Here is an 11,588-nt window from a genome sequence, read left to right as displayed (position 1 = left end):
GAGCCCCAGCTCCCTCAGGCTCTCCTCATAAGGAAGATGTTCCATTCCCTTCAGCATCTTTGTGTCTCTGTGCCATAAAAGGAGTCTTTAATTACCTGTCTCCATTGTGCAAACTAACCAAGACATTAGTAGCTTTGTGGTTGTCTTGCTGTCAGCAGTGAGGATGAGAAAGCAGAAACCCCGAAGTTCTATGTAATTTCTGTCTGAAAGAGTGATGGGAATGAGTCTTCTTGGAATTGATCAGAGTTTATTCACAAAATGCTTCATAAATCCGTCTAACAGAGCTGGCTTTGATGTCAGCCCCTCTCTTCCCTCCCATGGCTTCCTGTGGTTCCCCAGTGCACTGCAGCTGCACTTCATTTTATTCTCTGCACTCATGCTCCCCTGACTCTGTTTTCTGCCACTGTATTTGCCATCAGTTCTTCTTTCACTTCTCTCTCTGAATGACCCTTTTCTGTCTATACTAAAATCCTTCAGTTTCTTACAATCTCCATTAGCATAGAGCAGTAAATATGGGGGGTTTTAGCCATTAATAGCAAAAAGCTGGAGGATTTGTGTTGAGCTGACAGTGCAGGCCTGAACTGGTTTTAGGTTATTATAATAATTGTGAAACAGTCTTAACAGCTTTTACTGACCCTGGGTTAGGTTATGTTTGTGAGCAGTAAAGGCCTGGCAAGCCTTGGATTTCACAGAATCATAGGATCATTGTGGTACTTTTAGGCTATATCTTTAAAAGTTTTCACAGATCTAGAACAGAAAGTGGTAAAATGTAAAGAAATCACTATGGGTGTAAAAAGGAAAATAATGATAGTTCTAAGCAATCCCCCTGAGAGGATAACAGACTTAAACTAGTTGCACAAAACAATCTCTTTTTGCTTCTTTGTCTCTGGTTGATGCTTGTCCTGGCTTTACTGACCTTGGCTGCACTGCTTTGTTGAGACTGGTATTAATAACAACTTCTCTGCTATTTTCTCTTGTCCCTTTTGTGTACATGGGGTACTGAGAAGGGAGAAGCTGTAGGACGATGGAGATAGGAATCAATACGGCTGACCAATGTGATCGAGTATTGTTCCTTTATTTTTCCAGTGTTGCAGGCCTATGGTGCAGGCCTGAGTTGCAGGCCTATGGAGCAGGCCTGTAGTGCAAGTATAGCACTGTAAAGTGTAGAAGAAACAGGAGACAGGAAAGGCAGAAGAAGAAGTGCATAGCAAGGCAACTGCTACAACTTATATAAGCTTGGAGTGCTCCGTTGGCATAGCTCCATTGGTTCCCTATGAGTGACCACACATTGCACTATTACAGGTTATTGGTCCAACTACTAATGACACAACGAGGTTGTTGATGCAGGTGCATGTCCTGTTGTCCCAAGATAACTGTCCATGTTTATAGCTACCAGTGTCTTGTTTTAGTTACATGCTGCAGGCACAGCACTGTTTTGCTACACTGCTAGCTGATTCTGCATTAATGGCCTACCACCATGTCAGGCTCTAGGCCTGCACTGCCAGATTGCTCACACTGCTCGTCGCTGGCATTGCCACAAGAAGCTGTTGCAGTTCCCCTGGTCTTTGGCCAGGGGTTTCCTTGTGCTGTTTATCAATTGTAAATACCTGCAAATATTGTAACTACTGTATATTTTGTACATATTCATTGCATTTCATTGTAGATTGTAGCTCTGCTTGTGAATACAGCTTTCATTTGCTTCCAACTGATATAGTCTCGCAAAACTTAATGGTGGGGGGTGAGGGGGGTGGGGGGAGAAGAATTTTCAACCCACCACAATCATAGAACAGTTTTGCTTGTAAAAGACCTCTGAGATCATCATGTCCCTGCATAATAAATTATTTTTCATGATAACAGAAGCAGGGGAAACTGCACCTTTGAAACATCAATTGGTAACTAGTGAAAGTAGTGGTGGGAGAGTGAGAATAATACCACACAGAAAAGGGCTGCTACAAGGAAGGATTTTGTGCAAAAAGGTAAACAGTTTTTATTATGAGTGGATTTGGAGCAGCCCTGTGGAGGACTTAGGCATGTTGGTGGATGAAAAACTGAATATGAGGTGGCAATGTACACTTGCAGCCCAGAAAGTCAAGAGCATCCTAGACTACATCAGAAGAAGTGTGGCCAGCAGGCTGAGGGAAATTATCCACTCTTGTGAGACCTTGCCTGCAGTGCTGTGTCCAGCTCTCTGGACCTGAACATAAGGCTGGGACGTGCTCAAGTAGTACCAGAAGAAGTCCATGAAGATGGTCAGGGGGCTGGAGCACCTCCCCTGTGGGGTTAGGCTAAGTGAATTGTGGCAACGCCAGTGACAAGCAGTGTGAGCAATCTAGCAGTGTAGGCCTAGAGCCTGACATGGTGGTAGGCCATGCTCAGCATAAGTGCAGAAGTGGCTAGCAGTGTAGCAAAACAGTGCTGTGCCTGCAGCATGTAACTGAAGCAGGACACTCGTAGCTATAAACACAGAAAGTTATCTTGGAATAACAGGACACGCGCCTGCATCAACAACCTCGCCTGTCGTTAGTAGTTGGACCAATAATCTATAATAGCGCGATGTGTGGTCACTCCTGGAAAACAATGAAGCTATGCCAACGATGCTCTCTGAGTTTATATAAGTTGTAGAAGTTCCTTTGATACTCACTTTTCCTTCATCTTCTTTGCTTTACTTTACTGTGCTATACTCATTATGCTTGCACTATAGTCCTACAATACTGGAACAATAAAGGGACAATACGCGATCATATTGGTCATCTGTATTGCCTTCAGTCTCTGTCATCGATATCTGTCACCCAAACTCGTGATGGGATCCTCGGACTACGATGCTGCTCGACTCAGCGTAAGAAGTACGTTCCGAGCGATATGGAAAGCCGGTCGAACCAGCACTGCCCCGGTGCTGACAAAATAAGCAGCGCGCACTCAGAAAAGGAAGCGAATATCACCAGGGCCTGGTAAGCGGCCGGGGAGAGGCATGGGGAAGCACTCCGTGAAACAGAAGAGGCTGTGCTAAACACCCTCAAACTATCCTCTCCGTAAGAGGTATTACTGACGATTCTGGGATTTTAAAAGGGCTATTAGCTTGGTCCCGGAATCATGATTTTATCCCCACAGCAACCAAAGCTTTCACTTCCGAAGCATGGGACAAAATTGGAGCCCAGATGTGGGATGAGGTGCTAAATACTTACAAAGAAGTTTTTCACTATAACACCATGTAGTGAACCGTCACATACACTGCAATCGATAAAAGAAGAGCAGTCTACTCTCAATTCAGCTGCTGCGGCGTTGGTTCTAACCCAGACAAAAAAGGGAGATTTGGAAGGCTCCGCACCCTCTGCCCCCACTTCTCTCTCCCTACACATCATCTGCCGCTCCATCAGCATCCTCGTCACAATTTCAATTGCCCACTATTCTTCCTTCTACATGAATTGTGGCTCTTTTATTACTGTCCTTTTGCACAGAAAAATCTGCTGCTGCTGCATCAGTAGCGGTAGAAGCGAATCCTGATCGGACTGATAAGGTACACAAAATCAAAATGGAGGTCGGAAAGCGTAAACACTCACTGCAAGAAGACACCATGCCCTCCATCTTAGTGACCACACCGCATTTACAAGCCACCACCACTGCCATTCACACCCAGCAGGGAGAAAGCAATAAAAAGGCAGCGAAACCTGTGGTTCAGCATGTTCAATCCCGTTCATCAACATCTTTCTCTAATATCGGCAGCGACAGCTCAGATTCGGAAGGCAAAAACACTGACGCTAAGAAATCAAACAGTGCCGACTTTGCTTTACAGCCCCTCTTAGAAAAACTGGAGCGCTTGGAGGCTCACAGTTATAGCATTCTTACGACCGCACCCCTCCCACGAGCCCTGACAGCCCCCACAAGCCCCGACGGCCCTGACCAAGGTGGCACCGACCGACGCACCACTGACACCGGCAGCACCAACTGTAGCGGTGGCCCCAGCGGCCATCCCCATGGCGGTGGCCTGGTGGCAGCCTGGCAGTAGCCCCACCAGTGGTCGCCCCCCCCAGCAGCAGCCCACACCAGCAAAGCCCCCCCGCTCCCCCCAGCGGCTTCAGCTGCGCTACACCCCCCCCCCCGCCTCTCATCTCCCAGACATTATCACATAGCACTGCAATGGAGGTGACAATTGAATTCCGATGGGACGATAGTGTAAGGGATCGGGAGGTGGGAGGGATGGGGAACTGTCCCGCTGTGCCAGTGGAAAGGTATTGTGAGAAATGCAGTAACAGCTGGAGAATCTGTAGATTTTCCTGTACATGCATCTCCTGTGGTATTAGAAGGTCAACAACGAATATGGCAATCTCTGGACTGAAAAATGTTAAAAAAAGCTAGACAAGCCATAGCTACCTATGGGTTAAAGTGAGGATACACAACTGCTATAGTCAATCAGTTGTTTTCAACACATTTGTTAACCCCTTTTGACACACGTATGTTAGCAAATGGCGTTTACCACATGATCTGAGAGCAACCAACTCAGTCATGGAGGAGATGGGTGCCTTACAGCCTGGCCTCCCAACTCGCGATCCCCCCAAATTGGGACCTGATTATTATTGATTTGAAGGATTGTTTCTTTACAATTTACTTACACCCGGAGGATTCAAAAAAATTTGCACCTACTGAACCATCAATTAAGGCAGACCCCACCCAACGATATCAATGGGTAGCCTTAAGGCATGCAGAATTCTCCCACCCTTGCCAAATATATGTGGCTTGGTCTTTGATCCCATTTAGACAGACTCATTGTGACTTCCTCATCCATAATTCTATGGATGATATTCTAATTGCAGAAAAAAAAAGTTAGATCCTAACACATGTTCAGCCTGGAGAAGAGAAGGTCTTGTGGAGTCCTTATAGCAGCCTTCCAGTACCTAAAGAGGATATACAGGAAAGTTGAGGAGGGACTCTGTCAGTGGTAGGACAAGGGGTAACAGTTTCAAACTGGAGGAGGGCAGGTAGATTCAGCTGAGACATTAGGAAGAAATTCTTTCCACTGTGGTTGGAGAGACACTGGAACAGGTTGCCAAGAGAGTTGTAGATGACCTCTCCCTTGGAAATGTTCTAGGCCAGGCTGGCCAGGTCTTGGAATTACCTGGTCTAGTGGGAGATGTCTCTGTCCACAGCAGGGGAATTTGGAACTGGATGACCTTTAAGGCCCCTTCCAACCCAAGCCATGCTCTGATCCTGTGATCCTATGATTAATGAGGCTTTTCTATATCAGTGAGATGATTTTTATTATTAGGCTTAGAAAGGTAACTTAGATCCATGCATAGGGTATGTACCAAACTGGCCACAGTAAAGAAGTTTCTCCTTTCATGCTCCCCATCAGGATCTGTGAGTTTGTAAGTAAAACAGGTTCTAGAGACACTCTAAAATCAAGAGCAACAGACAATGCATAAGTTACTGTGAAATCCTTAGCAGATTGTGAGGGACCTTCCCTATCAGAAAGAGGTGCAGGTGGTCTGGGCCTCTGTCAAATGCAGCTTTGCTTTTGGGGAAGACTTCATAAGATAACCTTGTGTAGAAGGAAAAGGGCAAACTGTACTGCTGCAAGAATTGTCACTGTTTATTGAAACTGTGTCAAATGACTTGGCAGATCCTTTCCCACCTTAGGAACTAGCCATACAAATCTGAACTCTGTAGACTGACCTAAAATCTTGGCATGTATTGTGGTTCTATCTCAGCAGGATTTCTCTAGTCTATAAATGGAGGCCAGAAGTCTAGGATGCCCCTTTTAGTAGGCTGCTTAATGAGCCAATATCAATAATATTTTTATAAGTGCCTAGTGGAAAAATCAAATCCATTCTGAGGTATGAAGAACATCCCCTTGCACAGCCATCACAGGAGAGCAAACCAAGGCTGAACTACCGGGAGCTGTGTGCTTGGCTCTCCTCAGCACTTGTGAAGAGCCTTTGGAGAGACAGCTTCTTAAAAACCTGTTTGGACAGCTGCCTCTTGCCCTCCCTGTTCTCTTCACTGAGGAAACTGGGCGGGACGCAAATGAACTTCAGCGCTGCAAAGCTGCTGTGCCATGTGACATGCCCACACAATATTCTCCTCCCAGCCAGATTCCCATGGCTTGTTTCATTACCCCAGGCTGAGGTGGTACACAGAAGGCAGGAGCCCCTGAAGAAGGCAACTCCAGTCTCCAGGCCCAAGCTATGTGGTGAGGAGTTGGTGGGAAGGAAAGCATCCGGCCACATGTGTGGAAGCCGAGCCTTTGAGGCTGAGTGCTGGCAGAGGCTGCAAACCTGACTGCTCATCCCCAGGCAGAAAAGGACTGAGGAGACTGTGGGTGCCATGAGGCAGTGCCCAGTTGCCACACACTGACAATTGGTTGCAGGTGGTGGTGATACATTGAGGAAACAGAGCAAGCCCTGGGTAGACCACAGGATGGATGCTGCTGCAGGACACAGAGACATCGGTTGGGATGGTGGCTGTCTTTTGCCTCCCCATTTGGGCTCTTGCAATGAGGGCACAGGTCCTATCATCTTTCTTGGTCTGAGAGCTCCAGAAGGCTCCTGGCAGTCACAGGAGCTCAGCCAGGCAGCAACCGACCGGAGTCACTGCTCAAGGCTCCCAGTGCCAGCGGGGGGCAGCATGGAGCCACCAGGGTGGCCTCTCCTGTGCCCGGCTGGGCAAGCACCCAGCAGCACCCAGGGCTGCCTTCAACCCAGCAGAGGCTAAAGCTGCTGAAACTCCCTGCCCCACATCTCATCACTGAACCACAGCAGATGGTTCGAGTGCAGCCAGAGGGGTCAGCCAGCCTCAGGTGTTCACCACGGGGCCAGAGCAAAGCCAGGTGGAACAGGCCAGCAAAGGGCTGACAATGGGAATGAGGGCCAGCACTGCTGGGAGAAAAGTCCCTGAGCTGACAGAAGCAGCCACTGGTCAGTGGGCAGGGTCTCATTTGTACTGGGCCTTCTGCCCACAAAGAGCACCATGTAGGTGCTTGGAAGCAGATGGCTACTGAAAGGGCATCATGAGGAATCTGTGGCCCTCAGAGCTCCACCATGCTCCTGGTTAGAGCAGCCTAAGGAGAGTGATGGCAGCACCTCTTTAGACAGCTGTGATCTTGCTGGTCCTGCATAGGCCAGGCACAACATGAAGCACAGGGCTCTGGGTCGCCCTCACTCATCTTTAGATGACCAGAGATGAGGACCTGCCAGTCACCTGAGCCAGGAAGTGTGACAGCGAAAGTCCTTTGCAACCTGCAGTGCAGATGAGTCATTCCCATAGTTGCCCTTTATGCTGCTTCAGAAGACAAGAAGCACAATATTCTCCTGCCTGAAGTGGGTGTGAAGCCAAGCAAAGCACACCCAGACCCTCACTGTTCAAACTGTAAAATATTAAACTACACTGATGATTAACATGAGGAATGTTTACAGTGGTGGCAGTGTTTAATAGCAACAACTCAACCTGCCCGTTCCACCAAGGCTCCATACGTCCAGAAGAGGTCAAGTAACAAATATATTGCCTTAAATACCTGCTTAGTTCTTGTGAATCCGAAAATATTCCTTATTTGTGCTGAGGAAATACCTCTCACTCTTTCATATGAGTCAAAATACATTTCATTTCTCATGTATTTATAGTTTGATGTCATACCTTGAGGATTAGAATCAGCTTGTATAAACACACTGTAGAGTCAGACTGTCTGCTAGCTGGTAAGTAAAGGTTAGTGACCTTGAGAAAAGACATTGATCCATAAAGGAGCATCTCTGAGAGGAAGTTTAAAATAGATGCAGCTGATGTACTGTATGGGTTGCAAAGACTCTTATAGCTGTAACAGTTTGGACACCAGTGATGTGCCTCCTAAGGAAATAAGCACTGTTTCATTGATTCGATAACAATAACTGAAAATATTCCTGTTCTGCAGAAAAAAACTTCATCTCTTCATGCCATACAAAGTCTATTCAACCTCCAGAATAAACTACTAGCTGAAAACAGTCCTGTCTTTGTCATGGAAGAGAGAAAGGAAGTCTGTTGAAGTGTCTCATTCTACTTACCGGGGCAGTCCTTTGCACGACAGGACAATACTGCTGGGGCTATGTGACTCGACACGCACAGAGACCTCAGGTCATGGGAACTTACAGGCAACGCCCAGCGTTTGCAGATGTGGAAGGCGGTTTCAGGCAGGACACTAAGGTGCTCATTCCATGCCAGCTCTGCCCATCGGCCCCTAGAGGTCACCCTGCTCCAGAAGGACGAGGATGGCTTCCTGGAGAAATCCCTGAGAGAGCCGCAGGGAGTTGAGAACACGGATGCAGAATGCAAGGTCATGCCTGCAGGCTGGGCAGAACAGAGATTGAGTGGAATGGTATCTACAGCTCAAAATGGACAGGAAATATTCACATAAAGTTCAGACAAAGCATAGTTTAGTTGTACTTTCCTTTTAGGGTGCCTGAAAAACACACATCAGAGCTACCATAATCTGCCTGCATCATGACACCTCTCCAGTTCTGTGACAGATGGAGAGTCAGCTGAGGAAGAGGCCACCTAACCTCTTTTATCTGAGTCATTTGCCTTCTAATAGTAATATCATGCTAGTAACCCTAATTTCCTTCCATCCACCTCTCTGTCCTTCTCTGACTCTTGTCGCCACCTGTTGTCCCTCTGCTTTCTGCACTTGACTTAAAGGCTTCTAAGCCCTTTTACTTCACTCACCTGTTCTGTAACTGGAGTCACTCAGCTGCTTAAATGTGTGAAGGAAATGGTATTCTGAAGGGCACCTAAATGTGACTGAATACTTGTGTGGTGTGTGTATTGTGCACCTGGGCTGCACAGTCAGTACTGCCTGTTATCAAGCACAGGTTGCACTTTTACCCACCTTCCTACTCTCTTCAGCACCTTTCAGGACATTTCCAAGGGATTAAGTTGCTTTAGTCTGCATGTGGAACAGTGAGTTGTTGCTGGACAGAGAAGACCTCATGTGTATGAAGGTCCATTTGCTAAACTGCCTATGTGGAGGCATGGAATATTTGCTTCTCTTTCTTACGCAGGAGTGCTGAACTGCAAATGCACAGTGCATTGGAGATGCAAGAGCAGAAGTAGGAAAGAGGAAGGACATCACCACCGCTGTCATGTAGGAGAAGCTAGCGGGGAGGCTTACATTCAGCACCAGACACTGTCCTTTACATATGCACAGAAAGCACCGGCCCCAGCTGCCCTTCTCCTACAGAATGACTCCACAACTCACTTTGGTAATGGTTATCTCAAGAAATCACTTCAAAAGCCTGTCTCCTCCTGCCCTACCTCAGCACACCAAGTCTTTATCAGGAACATTCACATCTTAAGAAGGTAACACAGCATGTTAAGGCCCACATCTAGCAGACAAGTTCCATGTGGGATATAGAAGGCCTTCCCTGCAATTAATTTAATCTGATCTAATTCTTATCAAATCTAATAAAGAAAGTATGTCCTTACCATCTGCAGGTCCTGTTCACAGCAACATGTTAGTTGAAGTGTAGCAATGAGAAGATTTCCTCTGAAGGATTAGTGTTCTGGCATTTCTGCCTAGCTTCTGCCAACATTCCTGGGAGCTCTCCTTTTACCCTGGGAAGAACAGAATGAGGTTACGCTTCCTACATCATGCCACAAACACACTGGGGCTTCACAGGCCATATTGATCTTCCCAAGAATGCTCTTCTAACTCTGATTGCTTGGCTGACAACAGTCTAGCAAGTTACAGATCATACCAAGATTGGTTTTCTGAAGTGAGTGCACCAAGCTGCTCAAGAAAATGTGGATTTGTTCCACATCTTCTTTTATGGAAGAAAGAGTAGGCTACGTTTTGTGGACGAACTACCACGAGCAGGAAGAACAAACCCTCCACAAGCACTCAGCTGATTGATCTCTGGAATGTAATTATCTTTTTTATTCAGAAATAGTTGTCTCCCCAGGGGCTCTGGGTAACCTGATCTAATGGAAGATGTCCCTGCTGACTGCAGGGGGGTTGGACTGGATGGACTGTGGAGGTCCCTTTCAACCCAAACCATTCTATGATTCTGTGATTCTCTGATTCCATGATTCTAAATGCAGTCTAATTTCTGAAAATCCTTTCCTCAGTGTCATTTGTCAATCACAGAATCACAGAATTGTCAAGGTTGGAAGGGACCTCAAGGATCATCCAGTCCTAACCCCCCTGCCATGGGCAGGGACACCTCACACTACAGCAGGTTGCTCACAGCCACATCCAGCCTGGCTGCAAACACCTCCAGGAATGAGGCTTTCACCACCTCCCTGGCCAACCTCTCACCACCCTTATGGGGAGGAATCCAATTTGAATCTACCCATTTCTAGTTTTGCTCCATCCCCACCCCATCCTATCACTCCCTGACACCCTACAAAGTCCCTCCCCATCTTTCTTGTAGCCCCCTTCAGATACTGGAAGGCCACAATTAGGTCTCATGGGAGTCTTCTCTTCTCCAGACTGCACAACCCCAACTCCCTCCGTCTGTCCTCATAGCAGAGCAGCTCCAGCTTATCCTTGTGGCTCTTCTCTGGACACCTTCCAGCACCTCCAGATCCTCCTTGCAATAGGGGCCTCAGAACTAGATGCAGTACTCTGTGTGTGGTCTTTAAATCATAAACCCTGCATAGAGAATATTCTGTTTTGGCCAGAGTGATAAAGGACTCTATTTTACAGACAGGATACTGACTGAGCAGAGCCAATCTGCAGTCTGCTCCAAACCTTATCATTCCATTTTTTTCAATACCATAATTAATAAGGAAGCATAAGGATAATTAGTGAGGAGACATAAAGTAAGTACAGGCCATCTCTATTCTCACAACCACTTCTCACTTTGGACACATTTAAATACCTCTTGCCTGTTTCTGATGAGAGTGACACAAGCTTCTGATCCATTGTCAGTAGGGTAAAACCAACCTGTCTCACAATGGTCTAGACCCAGCTCATGTTCCCCATTAGACCTGTCTTGAGACAAAATTGTCTTCTGATCCATCTGCAGAAAGTTGCTCTTTCTCATTCTGTTGAGTTATCCCTCAAATTAGAGACGTGTGCTGATTTCTCTGAACAGGCAGCACACAGATCTAGCACTGCCTGAAGCCTCTGCTACCTCCTTACTGCTACTCCAGTGACCCCTGCCACAGTAAGGAGCTAACATACTCAGCCATAAAAGTTGAATGACTTAACTCTGAGTGGGTTTTATATCACAGGGAACATTAGTATTTATTTTAACCTTCCTCTTCATGTCTTCAAATCTACCATTGAAATTCATGCATTCACATTTTATAGTATTTATGTATTTTTAATAATATAATAATTGCCATCCTGGGGTGGATCAGAAGGGCTGTAATTAGTAGGTCAAGAGAGGTTCTCTTCCCCCTCTACTCTGCCCTGGTGAGGCTAGGAATATTGTGTCCAGTTCTGAGACCCTCAGTTCAAGAAGGATCTCAAGGAACTGATTGAAAGACTTCAGCACAGAGCCACAAAGATGCTGAAGTGAGTGGAACATCTTCCTTATGAGGAGAGCCTGAGGGAGCTGAGGGCTCTATAGCTGGGAGAGGAGGAGATTGAGAGGTGACCTCATTCATGTTTATAAAGATCCAGA

General features: G+C 46.6%; 1 long non-coding RNA gene across 1 annotated transcript in view; it reads right to left on the bottom strand.

Annotated features, from left to right (window-relative positions):
* Positions 1–8,073, bottom strand: part of LOC137447766 (uncharacterized) — a 57,898-nt gene extending 49,825 nt beyond the window's left edge. Inside the window, exon 1 of the long non-coding RNA XR_010988916.1 lies at positions 8,025–8,073. This is a non-coding gene — a long non-coding RNA (uncharacterized lncRNA). The remainder of the gene's footprint in view (positions 1–8,024) is intronic.
* Between the last annotated feature and the right edge of the window lie 3,515 nt (positions 8,074–11,588).

Source organism: Melanerpes formicivorus, unplaced genomic scaffold, assembly GCF_026170545.1.
Source record: "Melanerpes formicivorus ecotype bairdi unplaced genomic scaffold, bMelFor1.0.p_v2 SCAF_21, whole genome shotgun sequence".
Taxonomy (NCBI): Eukaryota; Metazoa; Chordata; class Aves; order Piciformes; family Picidae; genus Melanerpes; species Melanerpes formicivorus.
This window is presented reverse-complemented; position numbering and strand designations above follow the sequence as displayed.